General features: G+C 54.5%; 1 protein-coding gene across 1 annotated transcript in view; it reads right to left on the bottom strand.

Annotated features, from left to right (window-relative positions):
* Positions 1–10,050, bottom strand: part of Kiaa1671 (KIAA1671 ortholog) — a 135,357-nt gene extending 125,307 nt beyond the window's left edge. The window contains exon 1 of the mRNA XM_050121058.1: positions 9,977–10,050. The gene's annotated coding sequence lies outside the window, so the exon portion shown is untranslated. The remainder of the gene's footprint in view (positions 1–9,976) is intronic.
* Positions 10,051–12,907: the final 2,857 nt, after the last annotated feature.

Genomic DNA, 12,907 nt, shown 5'->3' with positions numbered 1-12,907 from the left:
GAGAAGGAAGAAAGACAGCAGCTTTGTGCCTGGCACCTCCACAGAACCACACCGAGATTCTGCTACCTGGAAGATCCCTGCTATGCTTTTGGGGAGCCCTTGGGCCACCACAGGTCACACACAGGCCTGAACTTCAGATCTCGAAAGCACAAAAATCCTGCTTCCTTGTAAAGAGGCCACAACCCAGCCTTAAGTCCCAAAAATCAGCCAGGGGCTTGATGAGGGCCAGCCAGGCAGCAATCCTCCGAGGTCCAGGGGCCACAGCATGAACCCTAGACCTTACTAGCAAAGGCAGTGGTGACCACTATGGCTGCCATTGGGCATCTTCCATATGCTGACCATACAAAGACCAAGTGGCAGAGCTGGGGAGACACTCACAGTGGAACAGCCATGAGGATCTGAGTTAGGATCCTAGCACCCACACAAAAGCCAGCATGGTGGTATACACCTTTTACTCAAGCAGCGCTGGGAGGTTGGACAGCAAGATCCCTGGGGCTCGGTGGCTGGCCAGACTCGTCAAAAATGATGAGCTCCAGGTTCACTAAGAGACAGCAATAGAGGACACTCAGTGTCGACCTCTTACCTCCACATGCCCACACTCAGGTCAGCACAATCTTGTGCACACACATACATATACCACCCCAACACGCACACACACACACACACACACAATATATATATATATATATATACACACAAAGGAACTAATAAATAATGCTAAGCCACCTGCAGTCAGAGCTAGCCACTGGTGCTGACAATGGTGACCCAGATTTACTGGAGGGAGTCAGTGAGAGGAGCAAGCACTGAGCAGGACTAGCTGAGTCAGCATCAGAGCTGGTATAGATGGGTAGGCTGGGGGAAGGGAAGGGAAGAAAGGGGTAGACCCACATGTCTGGTGGGGCAAGAGCCTGCATTCTATGTGACCCTAGAGGCTGAAACCCTACCTTGGCCCCATGTCACACAGTAGACTATGGATGGACTGGGCTATGCAATGTCCCCAACCAAGGTCACAAAAGAGCAGTATCATCCCCCTGCAGGTACCCGGCCCCCAACTCACCTCTGGGAACCTGGCTCCATCACCCGCCCTGCCCTGCGGCTCCCCACACCCTCTCCTCTCTCTGCCCTTCCAGGTCTCCATGGCATGAGCAGCCCTCTTCCCAACAGCCGAGCCAGTCTTCCGGAAGCTGCTCTGCAGCCAGGGGAGGAGATAGAGGGTTCTGGGGAGCTCATCTTACACCAGCCACCTCCCAAAGGGCCACTGGCTAGGATTTGGATGCTGGCCAGGCCTCGGCAGGGACAGGAAGCATCCCCAGTGATGGCAATCAGGCCAGGCTTATGAAGGAGCCTAGTGTGCCGGCCAGGACGGGATGAAGCCACTTGGACCAGTCCCAGTCAACACAGCCCCCACACCATGAGTTAAAACAGCACCAAAGGAGTGTGTCTGGGAGAGGTGCTGTGGTCCTCACCCTACCCTAACTCCATCTACCAGTTATAGTTTACAGAATTCTAGAAGGAGCTGGAAAATAAGGAGGGGTATGCAGCCATATAAAATGACAACCCCTACGGATGGAGGGTGCTGGATGCTCTTCCAGAGGACTTAGGTTCGGTTCCTAACACCCACATGGCTGCTCACAACTTCTGCGATTTCAATTCCAGGGGATCTGATACCCTCACAGAGACATACATACAGGCAAAACACCAATGCACATAAAATAAAAATAACTCATTAAAAAAATAAAAGAGGAGAGGGTACTAACAAACTGAGTTCTTGGGGCCTTATCTTACAGAAGAGAAGCTGAGGCTCAAAGGGCGATGTGACTTGCCCGTTCTATGGCATGGACTTGTCTCAGTGAACACACAGGTTATTGCACGGCATCTCTGGCACGTGTGGTTATGGCCTTCACACCTTTCTCTCAACCTGTTTCTGGATACTGCTCATCCAGATAAGGGACCATTGCACTCTATGGCAGAAGGGGCTAGAGACGACCATGTTGGCTTACCTGACGGCACCTGTGTAGCACCCTCAAATGGAGGGATGGAGACGGTAAGAAAACAAGGTGGAAAGGCCCTCAGGGGGTCACATAATCAAATGATAAAGGAACCCCCCCCCCCACACACACACACAGTAGGAGCTTTATCTATCACCACCCAGGGTAGCAGATATCCATTCTCCACAAGCCCTCATATGCACACCCATGACCCCAGGCTGTGTGGCTCCAAATCGGGTGGGGTTATCCCTATAGAAGAGCCACCTCCCGGGGTGACTCAGGCCTCGGGCTGGGAACTGGGCAGTACACTCAGCTGAACCCTACCAAAGCTGGGGAAGACGGCTCACACCTGCTGGCTGGGTCAGCCAGCATTCTGGGCATTCCGGAAATTCTTCCTGCTTTTAGCCGCCTCCCTCCCTTCCACTGCCTGCCCACTTTTGAGTGAATTAAAGGAAGGTAAGACAGATGGGCCGTGGAGGACAGCAGGACTCACAGCCATCGTCACTCCCTCTGAAGTAAGATCTGAGAATATCCAAGCCGTCTAGTCCCTCCAGGAGGGAAGGTGTCGCCTGTCGCCTGCACATTCTAGCCAAATCCTAACTGCACAAAGGAAGCAGTTTGGGCCCAGCTGGACTCCGTTGCCCCATCACAGCCCTGAGAAGCAACTCTCTGCCTCCATGTCTCTCTCCTCCTCAGTGGCAGCGGCCTAGCCCGGGGCCTGAGTACACAACAGGTGCTTAATAAATAACAAATATGAAGAGGGCCACTCTCCCTGGAGAGGGCAGAGCACTGGGCTGGGGCATGGAACCTCCCTGGAAAGATGAGTTCAGATGCCGAAGCTGCAGTGGGCAGACATCTCTCCTGAAGCCAATGAAAAGGTTAACAGTGTCAACCGTCTGAGTCACTCTGAGGGTGACAAGAAGATGCAGACACCTCCCAAACAAGGCACTTGGCACAAAGCACATCCTGGGCAAACTGTGGCTCCTCCAGGCCCTGCCTTTTAAAGGGCTGGCTTATATTCTTCCTGGAGCTGTAGCGGGAGGGACTCACTTGATTTGCTTACACCAGACAGGGGAAGGGCTCGTCAAGGCAAGTGCGGGGATGCCCATGCTGTGAACTTTCTAATATACTTTAATCCTCACTGGCACCAGCCTAGGCCCTCCCAGGTGTCACACACAATCCCTGACACCCTAACAATCAGCTGAGCCTGGCCTGAAGTGAAAGGAGATGAACTTGGGCGGTGTCCCAAGCCAAAGGTCCCTGGGAGTTCCCTACCCAGTCCTGCTCCAGTTCGCCCAGTGCCCTAAACAGTCTCAGAGGACAGGGCCTGCCAAGGCCTGGGCTTCACGTCCCAACAGGCCAGGCCCTGTATGTAGTTCACACGGTGACCCTGGGGTACCGAGAGCTACTGGCCTCTCCTGCTGGGATGTCCTTCATACCCATTCCTTGGATGGACAGATCAGTCCTCAGAAAGGCCTTTAGCCACAGGAGAAACCAACCAAACAAACAAATAAATAAAAGCCAATAGACTGGGCAGTGTGAGGCAGTAACCCTGACTTGGGCCCCCCCAGTGGTACTTCAGCTTCTCCAGTGGGCAGGGCCAGTCAAAAGGAGCCTGTCTCCAGGCCTGCCCGCCATGGCTGGGCACTATGGGCAGGGCCTCTGGGAGTCTGGCCACCCTCACCTGTGTAACAGAAGCAACACAGACTGTGGGCATTACATCAAATACCGCATCAGAGACACAGGACGGAAGGAGGTGGCAACCAGACTCACCATGTGTCTCAGGCTGGCCTCAGATTCATGGGCAATCCTTCTGCATCTGCTTCTTGTGTGCTGGGATTACAGGCATGAGCCACCTCCTCAGCCAATCTGTGTTCATTATTAATTATGTTATTGCTGCTGCTCATGCAAACAAGGGGGATTTAAAGCTAGACTTTGCTATCAGTTACGCACATTCAAGAAATAAACTCCAGGCTGACCTCAGTGCTCACGGCACAAAGAGGCCTTGTGTCATTATCACGTAAATTATATGGTCCTACAAGACCACCATGAGGGAAATCTTTGGTTATTTGTCTTTAATTTTTTTATTAGATTGATTGATTGATGGGGGCTACATGCCATGGCACACATGTGGAGGGTAGAGGGCAGCGTGTAGGAATCCATTGTCGTCTTCTACCATGTGGGATACAGGGACTAACTCAGGGGCCTGGCAGCAAGAGTCACCTCCAGATCCAGAGTCTGTTCTTCATTGCTGTTTTGTTTTGTCCTTCTGCAAATGAGCTGAGGCTTAGAGAGACTGGAGCACTTGTCTGAAGTCACACAGCACTGTACGGAGCCAGGTGACCAGTTGGCCCAGCCTGCTTGGCTGCCAGGAGGCAGCAGGGGAAACCAGAAGGGGAAGGAGCTGGAGTCGGGCTGCAAGGACCCACAGTGAGCAAAGCCAGCTGCCTCGGGTCACAGAGCAAGTCCATGCTAGACTCATTCTCCCAGCTCAGCTAGGACCCTCACCCAGACTCTTAGCACACTCTCCATTACTCACGGCCAATGGGGTCCCCAGAAACCTGCAAGCTCCCTGGATAGGACAACATGGCAACTTCTCATTGTGATTCACCGACAGAGCAGGACTGTGCCAGGAGACTGAGTGGTTAGTAATGAGGCTTTGTCCCTCCTAAGATGTGCTACATTGGTTAGAGAAAAATCCTGCAATTCACAAACAGGCAACCAGCCAACTGCAGCAGGACCAGAAGCCTAGACCACAACTCTCACCTCACTTCTGACCTCAAAGCGCTGGTGGCTCCCTGGAAGACAAGCAACCTCTCTAGGCCTCCCCTGCCTGAGAGTACCACAGCCAACAATAACCACCCTGCTCAGCCTGGTGTCACAGCCTGAGATTCCAGATACGGGGCACAGCAGGGAGGGAAAGGGTTGAGACACCAGAATGAGGAGTTCAAGGGCAGTCATTTAGTGAGACCCTATCTCAAAGTAACTCCTGAAGTAGAAGAGTGGACACGCAGCACAATGGTAGAGGGCTTGTCTACCACGCTGGAAGCCTTATCTCCATCTCCAGCACTGCCAGACAAGAACCAAAACCAAACCTCCTCCAAGCCAGTGCTCAAGCAAAGTCCTTGAAGGTACTCTCTGTCAGCACAACCATGCTCACAGACCTCCTGAGCCAGGCAGCTGGGGAAACAGGAGAGGTTCAGTGGCCAGTCAAAAGCCACCAGACATCAAGCGGTAGAGCGGTAGAATCTGGACAGTCTCTCCAAACCCCTACTGTACTCTCATCCTGTGCTAACTCCCTCAGACCCCGGAAGACCCTAACAGTCACCGGCTTCCTGCCAGGCACACCACAGTCTTTACAGTAACAAACACAGGTCCCGTGTCCCTCAGCAAACTGAGGCTGAGAGGCAGGTATGTACTCAAAGATGTTATCCCAGCATTTGGGAGGCTGAGGCAGGAGGGTCGGGAGTTCCGGACCAGACTGGACTACTAGAGAAACTATCTCAGAAGGCAAAGAAGCAAAATGGGCCATGACAGGATCACCAGCTCGCAGCAGCACAGCCAGGGCCAGAGCGCCACAAGTTCTGTTATCCAGACAAGGAAACAGGCTGTTTCTGGTTCATAATTCATGTTCCGTCTTCCCCATGGCCCCAGTTCCAAGTCCACTGGCCCCACACAGATCATGGGCTGATCCCTACCCTCTCTGCTCCAGGAAGGTCCTCTCCCACCCCTCAGAAGTGTGACTGTAGTGGGATGCACTGTTGTCAGCCAAGATCAACTCAGCCTCCTCGAAGGAGCACAAGGTGTCCCCTGAATTGGGGGATGGGGTAGTTCCTGTGACTTGTGGTGACTTACAGAACAAGGACAGAGGCAAGGCCATCTCACTTCCTCCTGAGGTTCTGTGTACCCACAGTCCCACCCACCCCCTGCACATCTGCAATCCACCCTCTGTGCACACCTGCTGCCCCCCACACACATCTGCTGTCCCACCCCTGCACACCTGCTGTCCCACCCCTGCACACCTGCTGTCCCACCCCTGCACACTTGCTGTCCCACCCCTGCACACCTGCTGTCCCACCCCTGCACACCTGCTGTTCACCCTGCACACTTGCTGTCACACTTTTGCACACCTGTAGTTCACCCCTGCACACCTGCTGTCCTGTCCTCTGCATACCTGCTGTCATACCCCTGCACATCTGCTGTCCTGCCCCCTGCACACCTGTAGTCCACCCCCCGCACACCTGCAGTCCACCCCCTGTACACCTGCTGTTCTGTCCTCTGCACACCTACAGTCCATCCCCTGCACACCTGCTACCCACCCCCTGAGGAGCACACCCCACTGGCTACCACTGTCAGTCAGGGGATCTGTTTGAAGACAGATGAGCCAAGCCACTCACTGATTCGTGTGCAAAATATGCCTATGTTTAAAAGTCACTGGGATTTGGGAGATGTTTCTCACCCGTGTGATCCCAGGAAGAGTGAACTGATCCAGGAGCCACACACCTCCAGAAAGACTAGAGTGTTCACTGGCAGATGTCTCCCAAGATACAATCTCTGGCAGGTTGGACTCAAACCCACAGGCTGCCAAACTCCACACAACCTACAGGGGCTCTGGCCTTCCCTACTGGGGGCTGCAGGCTACAGCCTGAGGCCCCTGACAAGACAAAGCTCTGCCTCCCTGCAGTGCAGACAACTTCGCTCCGGCAGGTGTGTCCAGGGACCTGGGCAGGCAGGGCCACCACTCCAAGCTCTCTTTAGCTCATATGTCCTCCCACCTCCTGGATGCACCAACAGGAGGCTTGGCGGAGTGAAAATCAAACATCCAGCAATGACTGTCCAACAGCAGGGGCCGGTCCCCTGGGCTGGTTCGCTGGGCCGGTAACCAGCGCACTTCCATGCACATGCTCTCAAATGGGGAATCGCCAGATGTGCTAGAAATTTATATGTGAGGTTCCTTTACATTGTTGTTAGTTTTTAATCATTTCCCCCAGCTATTTACTGAGCACCCACCTTCTCTGTCGGTTAGGACCAACATGCACCTGCCAAGCCCCTCAGTCCTCACAGTTGCCCTCAGAGAAAAGTCCCATCATTTACCTCATTTATAAAGGGGGAAATGGGCTCAGAGAGGTTAGCACACCTGACTGCCGTCCCAGAGCAGAGGAAGCAGCAAAGCCAGGACCTAATCTTACCCCTCTGGCTCCAGAGCAGATCTGAAAGCAGGTTTCTTAACTGGCAAGGTGTGACAGAGGCCTGGGCGAAATTGGAGTCTGTGAGCGCGTGAAGCCTAAGTATGGCTCTCTGAAGCGTCCAGTGGGGCGTCTGAGGCTGACACACTTTCACCTGACGCAGGATTTCCACACTGCGCACAGCACCCTAAGTTCAGATGCGCACCCACTGCGGCCTACTCAGGTGTAAACAGTCAAGGACCACGCTCTGGAAACGTTTCTACTCCCAATGCAGACACAGCTATAGACATTTCAAAGGTCGCTTAACTGCACAATTGCCAAGAGGGCAGTGATAACTCAGGCCTCAAAGTCAAGTCCATAATTGCTTCCTGATTTGGGTCATGTGACCTTTCTCCCACACAGCTGACTAGAGGATTCCTGGGGACAAGAGATCTTCCTAGTTTTCATGCCCAGAGACTCCATGAAACATTGATCTCGTGGGAGAGAAATGATCCATGTGTCCAGCCCTCCACCCAAACAGAGATCCCTCACCAAGGCTAGCAGCCAGGGTGTGGACAGTGGGCAGCCACGCCTAGCCACAAAGGGGACGAGGAGGACCGTGACATCAAGCAGCCAGTTCTATGTTTAGAACCCAGCTCCTCCACCTCCCAGTCCAAGCGTCAATTTCATGAACTGCTGGGGGGGGGGGGGGAGTCTCCAAAGCCACACTGCCTGAGACAGACTGTCGTGAAGAACAGAGTACGCGAGAAAGGACTCAGACCAGCAAATCTGTACTCTAGCTTTTCCTACACTCGCCTCGTCCTGGCCATGTTGCCTGGCCAGCCTCTCTTCCACCTCCTCTCGAGAGCCCCCCCCTTCCGATTTACCTCTGGTCCCTCTTGGCAATTTTACCTCACTGTCTCCAAACCCCCATCAGGGTTCTGAGAGAAGTCAGCTCTGAATCCAGTCTCCGGCTACCTGAAGTAGGTGGAGGCAAGATGTGCACCTCCAGGCAGGGATCAGGGCCCGCAGTCCCAAGCCTTCCAACGCAGAGCTGGGATGCGAAGGTCTTCTATTCGCTCAACACACCCTCCACTCTGGGCAGGACTGGGAGCGAGGCCTCACCCACCCTTGTCTCCGTCCTTCCTCCTCCTCCTCGGCCCTCAAGACCCAGCCCAAGTGTCACCTTTGAACACATACACACGGGCACACACATGCACAGGCACATACATACATGAGTCAGATTCGGCAAGGCACCATCCACCTGAACACTCACCCCGAGGTCACACCATCAGACCTATCCCTGACACTCCCCAAGCCCCGCCTTATCCCCCTCTCCACCCCATAAAGAAGCCGAGGACCCCATCAGACCTTTACATAGATGAAGGTCCAGAGTCTCAAAGTGCTCGGGGCTGTGAAATGACTCAGTGGGTAAAGGGGCTTGCCACCAAGCCCAAGGAGTTGAGATTGTTTCCTGGCACCCTACTCTACCCAGATGCTGATCCTCCTCTTGCCCCAGGCCATTAGCCCCTCCTCTGCCACCCCCACTCTGCCTTCCCAGACGGACCAAGGATTCACCCCCGGATGTGACTTCAAGCCCAGTCCCGGACACTGTCTCAAACCATCAGTTCAGTGAATGAACAACTGACAAATGGACATACGTGTCATCCGCAGCTCATCTGTGTGTTGGTAAAATGTGGTGATGCTAAGAGGGGTCACATGACGAGGGAAGGACAACTGGTCCCCCCCACCCCCGCTCAGGTGAGTGTAAGTACTAACAGTCACCAGGAGCCCCTGGGGGAGGGGTGTCTAGCTCAGAGTCTGGGGTGAGGGCTGCATCCCCAACATCACAAATCAACAAAGGCTCAGGGCAGGCTGACTGTGACTAGAGCGTCATCCTCCCGGAGGGGCAGATTCTGAACTGCTCTGGGCGACTTGCTGGGACTCCCCTGTATCCCTGTGGCCACTCCCACACACACAAGGGCGCTCTCTCTCTCTCTCTCTCTCTCTCACACACACACACACACACACACACACACACAGCGGCCGCGGGCCAAAAGTGCCCTCCAGTGCACTTTTAGGGCCTAAGTGCACTCCTGCCAAGTCCTCAAACCCTTTAAAAGGAGACTCCCCCAGAACCCACCAAAACAGGGTGTCTACAGAGACTTAATCCCTTCAAAGGGTCTCTCCTGGACCCACCAAGACACTGGTGTCTGCAGAGGCCAGCCTGGCCGCTTGCCCGCCCTGCGGGGGAAAGTTGTCAGCTCTGAGCCTCCACTTCAGTCCCGGCTACTGATTAACCAGCCCCAGCGCTTCTCTGTGCGCGGCCTGGCCGAAAAGTCCAAGTTACACATCTTTGTCACCGCGGACCGGCGGTGTGCGCGCCACCCGGGAGGGCGCGACCCCGGGACAGGGCTCAGGCCCAGCGCCAGTCGCAGGGCCTCCAGGGACAGCTCTCTGCAACAGGCGCCCTCCCTCCGAAAGCAAAAGGCCACGACTTCCCGGCCCGAGGAAGGGCAGCCCTGGCCTGCACGGCGCCCAGCATAGCGCGATTCCGAGCCACGCGCGAGCCGCGGACGCGCGTGGGGAGCGGGGCCAGCTTTAGGCGTCCTCTGCCGTCATGCCCCGGTCGCAGATGCAATGGGATCCCCTAGTCTGCAGTGGCACTCCGCACGCGGCGCACCCCGGTCCTCGCTTTCCCCTCAGCCAACTTTGCCAACTTTCCACGCGGCCCCGCGGGCAGGAGTGGGCGTCCCGCGCGTCTCCGCGCGCCCGCGCGCCCCCGCGCCTGCCCGCGCGTCCCCGCGCCCTCCGCGCACCTACCGCAGTTGCCCGTCGCGCCGCACCTGCCCGCCCGCACCTGCCGCGGCGCGCGCAGCCTCGTTCCTGGGGGCGGGGCTCGGGCGGGAAGCGCCCCGTCGCCGTGGCAACCGCTCCCGGCGGCGCCTGCGCAGAGTAGCGAGGGGGCGGAGCGCGGACCCCAGAGCGGCGAGACTGCGCGAGGCGCACCCCCTGCTGGAAAGACGCGGCATTGCGCCGGGGTCCCCGCCCGGGGAACGTACTGTGTGCCACCACCTGACGACGGGTGTGGTGGGGTAGCAGAGCATTGCCCGAGAGCATTCCTGGTCCGCTGCCTTGTTCATTTCATTAACCATATCTATCACAATTTGATTTTCTTTTTTTTCTTACTTTCTCTTTTTAAAAGATTAATAATTAATTATTGATATCAATAAAATTATTGTTAATGAATTATTAATATTAATAATTAACAATAAAGGATTGTTGTTATTGTTATGTGTATATATTCATGTAAGTGCAGGTGCAGGCAGAGGCCAGAAGAGGGCCATAGATCCTCAGGAACTGGAGTTGGAGGAGGCTGGGGTGTTGGAAACTGCAAAAGTGGTGTCTTCCACCATGAGCCAGTCCACTCCCTCTGTTTCCCTCCCTCCCTCCCTCCCTCCCTCCCTCTCCTTTTTTCAAGGTATCACTGTATGGCTCGGGTGTGAGCGCCTGGGTTCAATCCAGTCTCTCCCCTCAGCTCCCTTCCTTCCCTCAGGTAGCTGGAGCTCCAGCACTGAACAGCCAGTCTGCCTTTACTAAGTACCTTTCCGATGCTGGGCTCTGGAGACTCCGCTCTGAGGCAGCTGGCAGGATTCAGGTTCTCACGGGGTTTCAGCAGCATTAGGGAGAAACATTGCATGAGAAAATTGAATCATATTTATGACATGTGCTCCCAGGGGAAATGGTCCAGCCTGAGTCACGAGACATGGTTTATGCCTTTGTCGCAAGCCCGCCCAACGTCAAGAAAAGGGAGACAGGGATTAGCAGCAGTGTGGCTTCCAGAGAGCTGTCGGCCATTCTCCCTCACTCCTCTTTGCTTCAAATTGCTGGTCATCACGATGGTGGTGGTGGTGTGTGTGTGTACGGCTCACTCAATCCTGTGAATTTTTGCCCCTTTGAAGTAAGGACTGACACCTTCCGTAACACCCAGGATCCACCTGAGACTCCCCAGGGACCTGTCCACAGTGACAGAGTCCAGCCGTGCTTTGGGTCCTCTGGATGCCATGGGCACAATTAGCAGCTGGACCCATCCCCGTGTTTGTCAAGCACTCCCAGGGGAAGGTCTTTGAGGCAGTTTCAACGGTTGGTTTGCAAGACAAAATCCCTCAGAATTCATCTAAAAGCAGGGCTTTTATACAGAGTTTGTATGTTATTATAAAAAAAAAACTGGTTTGTGTGCCAGGTATGGGGGTGCACACCTTTAATTCCGGCCTTCAGGAGGCAGAGGCAAGTGGATCTCTGAGTTCCAGGCCAGCCTGGTCTACAGAGTGAGTTCCAGGACAGCCAGGACTACACAGAGAAAACTCTGTCTCAAAAAAAAAAAAGATAAAAAATATAAAAACTAAAATAAAAATAAAAGCAGTTTGTGTGCACTCTGCTCTCTAGAGATACTTCAGGTGATTCACAGTGCCTACCTCAGGGCGGGGACACAGTCGGTGATCAATAAACAGATATGCAGGGCCATAAATGTCCAGTCTGATACCCCACCATGTGCCATGTCTTTTCCGGAACCTTGGAGAAAGTTCCTATCTCTCTGTACCAATCACCAGTTACAAGATAGGTGTCAGGATGTTTCTGAGTAGTGGGACACTTGTGGTTCTCGGCTCCCCAGCCAGCAGGGTCCGCCCACCTGACACCGCCAATCTGCCTCAGAATATAAGCAGGGAAGGGAACAAACACTATCTTTCCCAACACTCCCACAGACCCCAAGCCGAGACAGGTTCCCTTTGATTACCGCATTCCCACTCTGCAGGCTGTCGACTCAAGCCACGTGGAGGAATGACTGAGGCAAAACAAACTACAACTCCCAGAGGCACCCTGGGTCCTCATGGGGCCAGACTTCCTGGGAGACTCCACCACATTCTCTCGTACTCAGGCCAAGCGAGAAACTGCCAGCCACACGTGCCCAGGAGTTGCACCCCATTCTACCCAGACCCGGCACCCCAGGCCCTGGCTTGTCTGTTCTGGTGCAAAAAAAAAACAGTGCACTCCGGGACTGTCCCAGAATCATTTTTTGGACAGGACATCTGCCTCCTCCAGGAAGCCCATGGTGGTAGCTCTGTCCAGCAGCACTTACTATAACAGTGGGGCTCCACGGTGGCCCCGTTCAGCCTTCGTGCAGAAGACCCTGGTCACAGGGTGGCCAGCGAAGCCCCAAGACCCACAGCTGCCCGGCAGGTTTCATCCATGTTTATTCTCTACTTTATTTTCTTGCCAGGGTTTTACTACACAGTTCCGGCTGGACTGGAACTTGCGTCAGTCCTGATTACAGGGCTGTGTGGTGCTGTCCAGTTTCAGCGATGCTGAAGACCAGACCCAGCACTTCCTGCTCAGCAGGCAAGCACTCCACCACAGCCACACCACAGCCCGTCCTGTTTATTTATTATTGGTTTGGTTTTGCTTTGGGTTAAGAGCCAATATAGTCTTTGAAATGCTTTCTCTTGACGCCAGACCTTTGCTGTGCTGTATTGCCCTGCCAGGAGGCCCTTGCCTCTGTTGGTCCGTCCTCGGCTTAACGGCCATCCTCCAACCTCACCTTTACAGTCGGTTCACCCAGAGGTCTTCTGGATTACAGGGTAGAGACGGATTCCATACTTAGACATGAAACGTCTGCGTCATGTGCCCACCCACTGGAGTGCCGACCACAGTTTCATGACGGCCAGTTTCTTCTCTCTCTCTCCCCTTGAAGTTGGA

The sequence above is a fragment of the Alexandromys fortis genome, unplaced genomic scaffold (assembly GCF_014885135.2).
Source record: "Alexandromys fortis isolate MF-2015 unplaced genomic scaffold, M_Fortis_MF-2015_v1.1 scaffold_197, whole genome shotgun sequence".
Taxonomy (NCBI): Eukaryota; Metazoa; Chordata; class Mammalia; order Rodentia; family Cricetidae; genus Alexandromys; species Alexandromys fortis.
This window is presented reverse-complemented; position numbering and strand designations above follow the sequence as displayed.